General features: G+C 40.6%; 1 long non-coding RNA gene across 1 annotated transcript; it reads left to right on the top strand.

Moving 5' to 3' along the window:
- Positions 1 to 5,650: 5,650 nt before the first annotated feature.
- LOC142786537 (uncharacterized) lies at positions 5,651 to 10,984 on the top strand. The gene is made up of 2 exons (XR_012889083.1): positions 5,651 to 5,730; positions 9,941 to 10,984. It is a non-coding gene; the product is annotated as an uncharacterized LOC142786537 (long non-coding RNA).
- Positions 10,985 to 11,697: the final 713 nt, after the last annotated feature.

Here is an 11,697-nt window from a genome sequence, read left to right as displayed (position 1 = left end):
TGCCGCACAACACTTTCAAGTGATGTTTATCATATTTGCACGTGTCCTTTACTTTCGTCATCTGTTCAGGTCACCTGACATCAAATTTGGTATACCTAGAACTAGCGAAACCGTCGTGAGTGCTCTATATTTGTATCATGTTGTCATGTTTTAGATGACATATATATCTTGATTATCGTGTTCGGAACTGTCATTTACATTCGCCACCCATTCACGTCACTTAATACCAAATTATATGTATGTAGAGCTTGAAAAACGGCGGCGAGCGCATCATGAGCTTGGTATGTTGTTATGTTCTTCCATGGCACGCGTGTCATGATTATCATGCTTGCACCAGTCATATAACTTCATCATCCATTAACGTCCCGCAACTCCATAATTGATATATGTGGAACCATCGAAACGGCCGCAAGCGCATTCTTAAGGGCCTTATATACTCCGACGTAACGTTGACGAGCGCGCACGCAGGGCACAGCAATGCTGCGCTTGCAAGACGGACGCCAGGTGCGACGGGCGCGGCCAGCGTCTGTCGGCGCGGCCCGGTGGCAACTGGCGCGAAATGCAACATGCTGCATTTCGTACCTATGGCATTACACAGTTTATCCAGACAGCACTGAGTCTGCCTCTCTTCGTGATTGAGTGACGCTGGACGCGCTGAAACGCGCGTGCGTCAAAGCAACGCAGTGCGGCGCGTGCCTGCGAGTATATGCCAGGCAGATTGGCCCCTGGCGTGGCATCGCCAGCATGACGCGACGAAACGAACGTTGGAGCACACGCGCAGCGTGTCACGTCTAAGTGCTTTGGCGCCTTGAGTGTGGCATGTAGTCATGGTCTTACATGACACGCATATCGTGATTATTACGTTTGCATCAGTCACATACCTTCGCTATCCATTCACGTGACGTTATACCGAATTTGGCATATGTGAATCTAGCGAAACGGTCCCGAGCCCCTCACGAGTGCGACATGTAGTATTGTTGTTACGCCCCGCCGCGGTGGTCTAGTGGCTAAGGTACTCGGCTGCTGACCCGCAGGGCGCGGGGTTCGAATCCCGGCTAAGGCGGCTGCATTTCCGATGGAGGCGGAAATGTTGTAGGCCCGTGTGCTCAGATTTGGGTGCACGTTAAAGAACCCCAGGTGGTCTAAATTTCCGGAGCCCTCCACTACGGCGTCTCTCATAATCATATAGTGTATTTGGGACATTAAACTCCACATATCAATCAATCAATCAATCAGTATTGTTGTTACATGGCACGAATCTCATGATTATGACGTTTGCGCCAGTCACATACATTCGTCATCCATTCACGTCCCATAATGCCAAACTTGGTATGTGTGACGCTAGCGAAACGGCTACGAGCGCATCATGAGCGTGGCATGTAGTCAGGTTGTTCCATGACACGCTTCTCATCATTATAATGTTTGCATCAGTCACATACCTTCGTCATTCATTCACGTCCTGTAATACCAAATTTGGTAGATGCGAAGCTAGGGAAATGGCCGCGAGCGCACCATGAGATTGGCGTGTAGTTATGACTAGTCATAAAATGAAAATCATGATATTCATGTCATGAATTTCAAGTTAGGATCTTTCATTTATGTTCGCTATGCAGTCTTGTCATACCATGCCCATTTTGCAACATATGTGAACGAAACCACCGCAAGAGCAGTAAGACCATGAAAGGTACCATGACATGACATTCATCACTTCATCAATGTCAAATCATGGCATTCATGACATACATGCCATAATTTTAATGTTATGACATTTCAAGAGTTTGGTATTGATATCATTATCGAAACGGCCAGGAGAGCTACAAGTCTAAGCGGTTATATAGATAGATAGATAGATAGATAGATAGATAGATAGATAGATAGATAGATAGATAGATAGATAGATAGATAGATAGATAGATAGATAGATAGATAGATAGATAGATGGTGTAAAATTCTTCGCATTTTGTATTGCTGCAATACCTCTAGCAGTATTGTTTTACCTATAAAGACATTGCATAGGATACCAAACGTTCCTGCTACTCGAACAAACTCTTGTATCTAAGAAAGGTAACGCCATATTGCATAGGCTGCTGAACAATTTATGTGCACCACATGATATTAAATGTATTTGTTGACGTGTCACATTCCTAATCACCTTCATAATTTTTATTGGTGAACTGTAACGGACAGGGCTCTTGCTGTTGCGACGGCTCCGCAGGTGATGGACAATCTCGCTGTGTTTTACGTCAATGGTGGTCGGCTGGATGATGCGAGACAACTGTACGAAGAAATCGACCGGCTCTTCCCGGAACACCGGGACAGCAAGGTTGACCATGTCAGTGAGTGTGTAAAAGGGCAAACATAAGCTTTAACTTTCAGGAAGTTTGTTCAAGTTCTGGATGTTTGTGCTCCTAGGCACTGTCAGCTGTTCTTTTTCACATGAGAGAAACGTTAGATTAGACATGACAAGCCATTTAGGCCCTCTTTTGAATTCTAGCTTCCTGGGGTAAGATTTTGGTCTTTCTTTTGCTATTTAACGTTAGATGGAATGCTTGAAATAAAAAAAAAAGATTAATTCATTGAATAAACACTTCTTTCATAACCTCGAAAATATGAAAAAGAAAGCTGTCAGTATTCGAATATGCACAAAATGACCACCCCTCCTCTCCCGATGTGTAGTGCGAGTCACTTCTGTATTCAACCAGAATAACTAACATTCTCGCAAGATACTTGAGCAGATAGAACAATGACGCATTCATGAAAACATAGAAAAAATATTTAGAAATGGGAGCAGTGTAAAAAGTAACTACATCTGACTCTTCGTGGTAATCGCCGGTTTCATGCGAAACAGTCGGCAAGTAATTGGCTATACGGCATTTTATGTCTTGGAGCCAGGTGTTACGAGATGAGTTTACGTGTCTTCGCAGGTGTACTGGTGTGCGCATAGCGGGTGTCTCAACTTGTCTACTGCCCTCGCTAAGGATAAGTTATGGTCTGCCATGATGTTAGCACTCACATTAAAGCAGATATGCCTGCATTACAGAAATTATTCGCACTGTACACTGCGCTGAAGGTAATATGATACGTTACCTTCATTCACGTACACCTCAAAAGTTGGGGAACGCTTCGATATAGGTTGGCCAGTCGTAGAATTACACATGTTTGTTACACTGCTGCAAAACTGAAGCGAAATCCATTGTAGACGTTTATACGACATGACGCCTTTCTAATTGCAGTAAAAATGTAACTCTTGTTGCTTTTCAAATTATATGAAATGCGCTGCTACTGCAATTAGCGTAGCCTAGGCTGTTTTCCAAAGTAATTAAGAGGCCTGACAGTGGATCTGCGATAGATAACCTGACTGCTACGCACAACGCTGTGACTTGATTTCTGCCGGGATCCTGATCTGTTTGATTTCAAAGCATTCATTTTCGTTACTCAAACTGCATTTGGCATTGATAAAATGCTTCACATTTAAGAAAGACAAATGTTGACTCTCTATGGCTGACTCAATCGTACTTTTAAAAGATATAGTCAGAGATGTCCAGTTAGTGCAGATGCTGGATGGTTATAGTAATTGTGTAGGCCGTACAATGGTAATTCTGGTGAAAGGTGTATTGTGATGTGAATAAACGCGTCTGTGTTGCTTCTAAATTATGCAAAAGGAATTGCTGCTGGAGAATAAAACAATAGACAAAGCAGCTTCTGGGGTTTTCTTTTATGTTCATGTTCAGGCTCAGCTTCTGATTCAGCTCCACAGTTTTCGAGCAGCTGAGGACCTCCTACGGGACGTGAATGAGCACAACAGCACCGACAGAGGAGCCTTGCATACGGCTGCTCTTTTATGCAACCACATAAACTGCACAGTCGAGGTACTTTTTCTCTACACGAAATTGGACAACCAATTTTTTTGTGTTAACTGTTGTATTGACTGTTGTATTGACTGTTGTATTGACTGTTGAAAGTTAACTGTTGTATTGACTACTCGATAACGTCGTATCTCCTACGAATTTTAACAGTTGATACTTTGTCACTAGACGTTTGTAAGAAAAATGCGAGCATATGAAAGCTCGTCTCTTTAAATTTTTTCATCTAGCTCAGACAGCAATACGTATTTTGGGCATAAAAATTTTAAGCTAGTCGGGATTACTTGCAAGTGTGAAAAACGCACACTAAGTCACTGCGGTGGCCATGTTTCGGTCGCAGCTCTTTTTGCCGCACTTCCTTAAATATTTATGGATGGGGCGCAACTATTTGTTTAAATATGTTCTGTCGGGGCTGCTCTAACACTACGGTACTGCTGAACCGACCACAAAATGGGCCTCATTGAAGTAATAATTATAGATATTACAAAATTACCTCTGTTATATCATAAAAATTGAATTACATATCTTCAATATATATGAATATCTAATACGCTACCTTTGTACCACGCTGAAATTGATTTCCATAATCACGGAGTTTAATACTATTGAGCACTTTCACATTCCACTTCATAGTATCACTGTTAGTTCGCACATATGCTTGCACGATTTTCTGGTTACTTTAAAATTTTCTTTTTGTTTGTTCCCTAATTTCAATGCGCGCACACCAGTGTGCTGTCATTGCTGGCATGCTGGCATTGCCTAGCCAAAGATTTATAGGTCAATATTTCGTACCACGAGCGGTTTCTCTAAGCTGGCTTGAACGAAAATGAAGAATGTATGGACTGTTGCGTGTTCTCGTGCTGATTTTCATGGTAAATATATTAGTTATCACATTGTTTTTAATGTTTGGAAATGTTTCAGGCAATGCACTACACATTGAAGGCTCTAAATCAGTGTGATGGTGATGACCTCTAATGTGCGAAAATACACAGTGATCACGGTGACATACTGAAGGACCTAGGTGAACTAAACTCTTCGGCACAGGTAGGTACATTCAATGTGGTAGTTTTTAATCAAGTGAAGAATGGAGGTTTTCATTCTTGAACGTATTTTGCACGGGTCACTGACGTTAGGAAAATCAAATAAAAATTCATTCATTTCTATAAGGTTGAAATATTGGTTCTCTATATTTTCTTGAAATGACAATTTTGTTTTATTGTGATTTGACATCAGGACGTCCAAGTCACATAGGTAAGAACCTTCTGCAAGAGAGTTATAAAATTCGCGCTAGCATTCCATTTTGCTGAACCATACGGCGTTTTCAAAGGACTCAGACTGACCTAATGAAGAGAGGGTAGAGGCGAATTGAAGCTAAAAGAATAAAAATTCGATAAATATGTAATAGCAAGCCGTATTGCTCTCAATATACACATAAGCAGGCAGAAATTTTTACTCTTATGTACATAAAGTATTTTAACTAAAATAGAAACCTTGTATGACATGGCTCAATGAACAATAGAACTAGCTCGGTTTTAGTTTATAAAGTCCATATGTGTTGCGTCATTAGAGCTGTAAACACTACCTAAACACTTTCTCCGTTTACGTGTCAAGTAAAAACGGAAATGACTAAATTAACGCAAATCATTCCCTGGGCCGTAGACCCCACATTTTTACCAAAGAGCGTGCTTCAAATCATCTACTTATCACTCTACGTATGTGCTGTGTTTCATATAATAAGGTTCACAAGAAAGAGGAAAATTTTTGGAGGTGTCACTTGTTTCTTGTTTCAGAGTTACGAAGCAGCTATTCGGCTCCATCTTCATCTCGCTCATGCCATCTGAACCTTGCTGTGATACGGCACTTGGAAGTGAGTTGTGACATCGTGGACTTCAGAACAGCATTAATCTATCATTAAAGATATAGAAAAGCGAAATCGTAGTTTTCCCACTAAGAGTTCCTGTGTGAGTTGTGGTACATTACAAACAGGACGTTATCCCGCAGGTGGATTTGTTTAAATAATTAGGGCCGCTTTTACTTTTCTATTGTAATTATTTATATTTATATATTTTATTCATATTTATTTGGGCATTTTTTACAAAAATGCTCATGGAAGCGGGCAAAAGGAAATAGCGTCTCCTGACTAGGCTCACTCGTCGTTAGGCAACTTGGGAAAGTACAGCACGACAGTACATAGAAAATTCAAGATTATACAAATTATGAACAAGCGATGATTATTAGAACAAGCACAGAAAATATCGGTTGAAGATTCAAACAAAGCTGTTCCTTAGCGATAAATACAAAAACGTTATCAGCACTATTAACATATATAAAAAACATACAATTTCTGTGTATATAGAAAACAATAATAAAAACAAACATTAAAACAGATATATTTCATACATTACCAATCTTCAGCACATGCATCCTATCAGTCGGTTTGGATTATTACATTCATTGTTTGCTTCTTAAATTTTGTAATGTTTTTCGTCTCCCTTGCTCTTATATCGATGCTCTTATATTGTAAATCTCTCAGATGCTCTTATATCGTAAATCTAAAGTGGAGACCGCATATAGAAAATATGACAGCTGAAGGAGCACGGGCAGTAGGGATGCTTCATAGAGGTAGCAGTACAGGTATGGTTTGCGTCGTCATGGGCTCTTCACAACATAATGTTTAGTACTCACCTGACATTACAGTTTTGCTTCTTCTTGTTTTCTGGAGCACCCGCCTACAAACTTCTGCCACTGTTACTTATAGAACGCGAAGCGTTACAATTATGTCCTCGACTCCCTAAGTTTGTCGCAAACAATATTTTATATTTTTACAGAATGCTGCGGTTGAAAGACCAAGCAGGGGGGCATATTAAAAAGGGATTCACAATGTAACATGAATAAAAGAAAGTTCAAGCAATAAAAACATGTTAAGGCAGTAGAACACAGGTTAACATTTGAACAAAGTTAAATGGCAGCAAGAAATTGCAAATTGCAACCGAAGAATGCAAATCAAATACAACGTGAGACAATCTGAGATCTTGAGTTGTACGGTTAAAGACGGAAAGATACATAGTTATCGAAGTCAGGATTTTCATTATTACAGAATGCTTCAAAAGGTAACGCGTTCTAATCATTGATCATCCGAGGAAAGAACGAGTTCTAAAAGATTAGTACGTGCGAAGTAAGGTTCAAGAGTGTAACTGTGAGTATGTCGAGTTTGTCTTGAGATTCGATTTCTTATATAAGTTTCTGAACAAATGTTAAATTTACGGAAATAAAGTTAGTATAGAAATTTTAGCCGGGCAACAGCTCTTCGGTATTGTAAAGTAGGGATGTCATTAATGGCCATGATCGTTGTTGGAGAGTCATTTCTGTGGTAGGCATTAAGGATAAAGCAAACCGCCTTTCGCTGCACCATCTCAAGCTTTTAACATCTTTCTTTATATGTGGGTCCCAAACGACAAAAGCATTGTAGGCCAACATTTTGATTTCTGAGGGCGCTGTTTTTAATTTGTGTCTCAAAAAACCGAGCATTCTAGAAGCAGATGAGCATAATTTATTAATGTGGCTTGGCCACGTTAAATGGCTTGTAATTGTGACGCCTAAATATTTATATTCGTTAACCTCAGTCAATTGACGGTCGTTGAGAGAATACGTATAATTAAAACGGTGTTTCTTATTTGTTATATGCATGACAACTGCTTTATCGCTATTTCATTTCATTGACCAATCATCACACCACTTAGAAAAGGCACAAAGGTTGGATGGCAGGCATTTCTGGTCATTCGGAGCTGTAATCGTTTTAAAAAGTATTCAGTCATCTGTAAAAAGCTTTATGTGGACTTGTGATGTGTCGATTGATTCAACAATGTCATTTATATACACTAGAAATAGAATAGGTCCCAAAACACTACCCTGAGGAACTCCGGATGATACTGGTAGAATACCAGACATGCAGTCATTTACTTTAACATACTGCTTGCGATTGTGAAGGTAAGACCCGATCCAGTCAATGAGGTTAACAGGTAGACCTAGAATATTTAATTTTATAAATGAGTTTGCTATGCGTGACAAGATTGAAGGCTTTACTAAAATCTAAATGAATAGTATCAATTTGATTCCCCATATTAAGCGATGACGTCAACTCATGAATTGTTGTAACTAGCTGCGTTGTGATCGATAATTTTTTCTTAAATCCGTGCTGAAATGGCGACAGCAGGCGGTTTCTTTCAAAAAATGTTGTGATGTAATGTGCGACTATGTGATTGAATAGCTATGTGTTTAATGACGTACACGTTAAGGAAATAGGCCTGTAGTTTGCAATGTTTGAACGATCTCCTTTCGTAAACACCGGTACTACACGTGCCATGCGCCAGTCATCAGGAATGAAGAACTTTTCGAAGGAGAGGCAAAAAACGTTTTTTAAAGTGTGCGCAACGGGTTCGGCATATTTACGCAAGAATGTGTTAGATATATTATCTGGACAGGCTGAAGATTTATTTTTCAGGTTAAGCAGCAAAAAAAATATATCTTGATAAATATATCAAGAAGCACGCTTGCCTTCAACTCTTAAAAGTTTCCAAATGCTAAGAGTGCGTGATTTTTCAAAATTTATGAATCCCCACAGTGAAGGTCACAGTAGGCTTTCAAAACGGAGTCGACAGCATTTTTTAACCAACAGTAGTCTAGATTAAGGTGCCCAGAAGTAATAGTCGTTGAGAAGGTCTTGGAAAGATTACAAGTAAACCTTCATAAAGTACTGGTGCTAAGGAGACTTTTTAAACAATAAAACAAAATTCGTGAATATATTTCCTGATTATTGCATAAATGTTCCCAGCAAGTACTCAAATGGTCTTGTGAAAGACCATCTGGCAAGATTATTTTAAAGACTGTATTACCAACTGATGTTTCTGTTTGTGAAGAAAAGGCAGAAGTGGCAAATGCATCTTCATTGCTTAATTGGTCTTTTTCATTTCGTTTACCCGATTTTTCACCTATTTACAAAGTGAATTTACTTGCAACTGTCTTAGCATCATAGAAATAGCTTTTATTCATAACAGATGCTCTCATTCCCACAGACTGCCTGTCTGTCTGCACTTCATTAACTGCACCGAATATGGGGAATGCTTTAGAAGTGTTTTATGCCCTTGCCCCAAGATATGAACGTCTCATTTGATTGGTATGAGTACCAGGTCATAAAGGTAATACCCTCCATGAAAATTCACATGCACTTGAGGTGGTTTGACATAATGGTCCCATAATTGCTATATTACTGACGCTGGCATTTATCACCGTTGTTTGAAAATTTTGCCACATCGAATAAGTTTGAAATGTCTTGCTTCGCAGAGGCGGAGTTTTTTCTTTTTAAGTAGACTTGGAAAAACCTATGGTGTTCCTCTAGAAGGGCGGAAATATCAATTACGAGAGTACGATGCTTAGTCTACCTACTGAATCTTCACCTACACAGGTCTGGTCTGCTAAAGTCACCCTTATGCGCTCACTGCAACGAGATAAGATTTCTGCAATTTTTCTTGACATGCAAAGTATTTGCAAATAAAAGACTGTTATTAGATGAACCTCTTCATATGTAGGCTTTAAATTTATACCTACCAGCAGTCTTTTCCTTTGGGCCAACTGGAAAGAGCTTGAGCCACAAGAATGTTTGCGAAGCTATATGCGATCTCCTAAGAAAAACAAAACGAATTGAGTGTACAACATAAGCACAAGTTCACTTTTATTAATCTATTTTTATTACATGTCTTACCTATATTTTTCTAAAAAAACTTCCTTATATAAGCTTATTAGGCTGGTAAAAGTCTTATTTCTAAGATAACGTACCGTCTGTTTCAAGGCCGATCCCCCGCGCTGGTTGCGCCAGGCGTCTAAGGGCCAACCAACCACCCAACTATTTCATCATGCGCCAGTAATTAGAGGGTTTCTGGAAACACACTGTGGTTTATGCTTACTTCTTTTTTAACACTTCCCTTGACTGCACTTAACCTTAAAATACCACTTTTTCTATGCAAGAATGTTTGTGCACAATCATTTATGTCGACATATTATGCTACACGTTTTTTTTCCAGAGTGACTACCCAGGTGCCTTTCGACACTACCAAGTGGCCCTGTCTCTGGACCCAAAAAAGCAGCTCATCATAGACAACATGGCGAAGTTGAGGTGACGAATCACCTGGTCACTCACTCCGTTCCACGAGTGTGATTACGGCTGATACAACGTGGCAGAATGCATTTACTTTGCTGGTTTCCTTTGAATATGCATTTACGCCCTGACGGCATCTCTTTAGTTGGATGCACAATGTACCAATTTTTACGCACCGCACAGTGTGTGAGTAAGCCGGCACATGTTCCAGTGTTGAACAAGGTTATCAGAACTGGTCATCATGAACTCAAACGTTATAGATAAATGTGTCACGTCGATTGGGCTTTGTAATATCCCCTCCTATTCCACAGTTTTTGTAAAGCCATCCACAAACAGACTGTGAATTGTTCCCTTCAGTGTGAGAACGTATTTTTTACGCACCGTGAAACTTTGCTGACTTTTTTGCTGACTCTTTAAAAGCACGCGTGCTGCATTGAATTTTCAAAATCCAGTGTCACGCATGTATTTTCCTGCGGTGTTATAATGTGGTCGTGATATCACAATGTTGTGCAATGACATCATCGTCGTGCCAGGCCTTCATTGCGGTACACCATGTACCTGTGCAACGGCGGCATGTATCATACTGATTTCATCCAGGACTTCTAAGGTTTTGTCTCATATTGTTCCTTGTTGTTGCTAGCGTGCACGAAAAATATCATTCCGCGAGTGCTTCACCCACCCATTCCTGATTTCATCAAGTTCTTTAGGTAAACAATATCGGTTTTTAATTTCATTGTGAACAAAAGTCAGTTATGACGACGATGTTCTTGTCATATAGGCCTGTAATTGCAATATTTCAAGAAGAGAAGTACATCTAGCAATCTTCGTTACTTATTATGCGATATGTGTGAAACCATACATGTTCCCCTTCCTCACTATGACCGCTGTAGTGGGCTGTGGCAGAAAGTACCTCGACTACGAGCTGTGGCATAAGACTATGCAACAAGGTGTAAATTTCGGACTGCGGAAATTTCGACCACCTGGGGTTCTTTGACGTGCACACAGATCTGAGCACATGGGCCTACAACTTTTCCGCATCCATCAAAAATGCAGCCGCCACAGCCGGGATACGAACACGCGACCTGCGTGTCAGCATCCGAGCACCTTAGTCACTAAACCACCACGGCGGGGACGCGAGACACTTCGAGTTGCTTCCTTCTTGCTCCACGGTTTTCACGCTGCATTGAACGCGTGGTTTTTGCACCTAATTTTCGTCTGCCTATAGGTGACCGAGCCCAGTGCCTTGTACGAGATTGGAGGAGGGGGATAAGATAAGAGAAAGCACTCGCTGCATAGGAGTGACAGAAATAGAGAACAGATGGGAAAGACGGGAAACATGGTCAACAAGATACAAGGAGTCCGAAGACGAGGCACCACTCGGCGAAAGCTAAACGGCGTCAGGAGATCGCGTACGACTGGCCGATCGACGAGAGCTGCATTGGCGTCGGAGATTGCTGGCGACACAACCGTTCAGCTCGAAATCCAGCAGGCCACTCCACTTCACGCCATAAATGTTGATGTCATACGTGTTTCTGAGGTTCAATTCGAGCACCTAATGGAGCGCTTTAGCATCTCCGGTATTCACAAAAGAGCAGCGAGAAAAAAAGCGTGTCCCAAAACTGGCACCCGGACAGGTGGTGTTAGCTGTGCAAGGTTGGAAACAATTAACCATAGAGTTTCATA

This window comes from Rhipicephalus microplus, unplaced genomic scaffold, assembly GCF_043290135.1.
Source record: "Rhipicephalus microplus isolate Deutch F79 unplaced genomic scaffold, USDA_Rmic scaffold_25, whole genome shotgun sequence".
Classification (NCBI taxonomy): Eukaryota; Metazoa; Arthropoda; class Arachnida; order Ixodida; family Ixodidae; genus Rhipicephalus; species Rhipicephalus microplus.
Note: the sequence above shows the minus strand (reverse complement) of the source record. Positions and strands in the feature narration are given on the sequence as shown.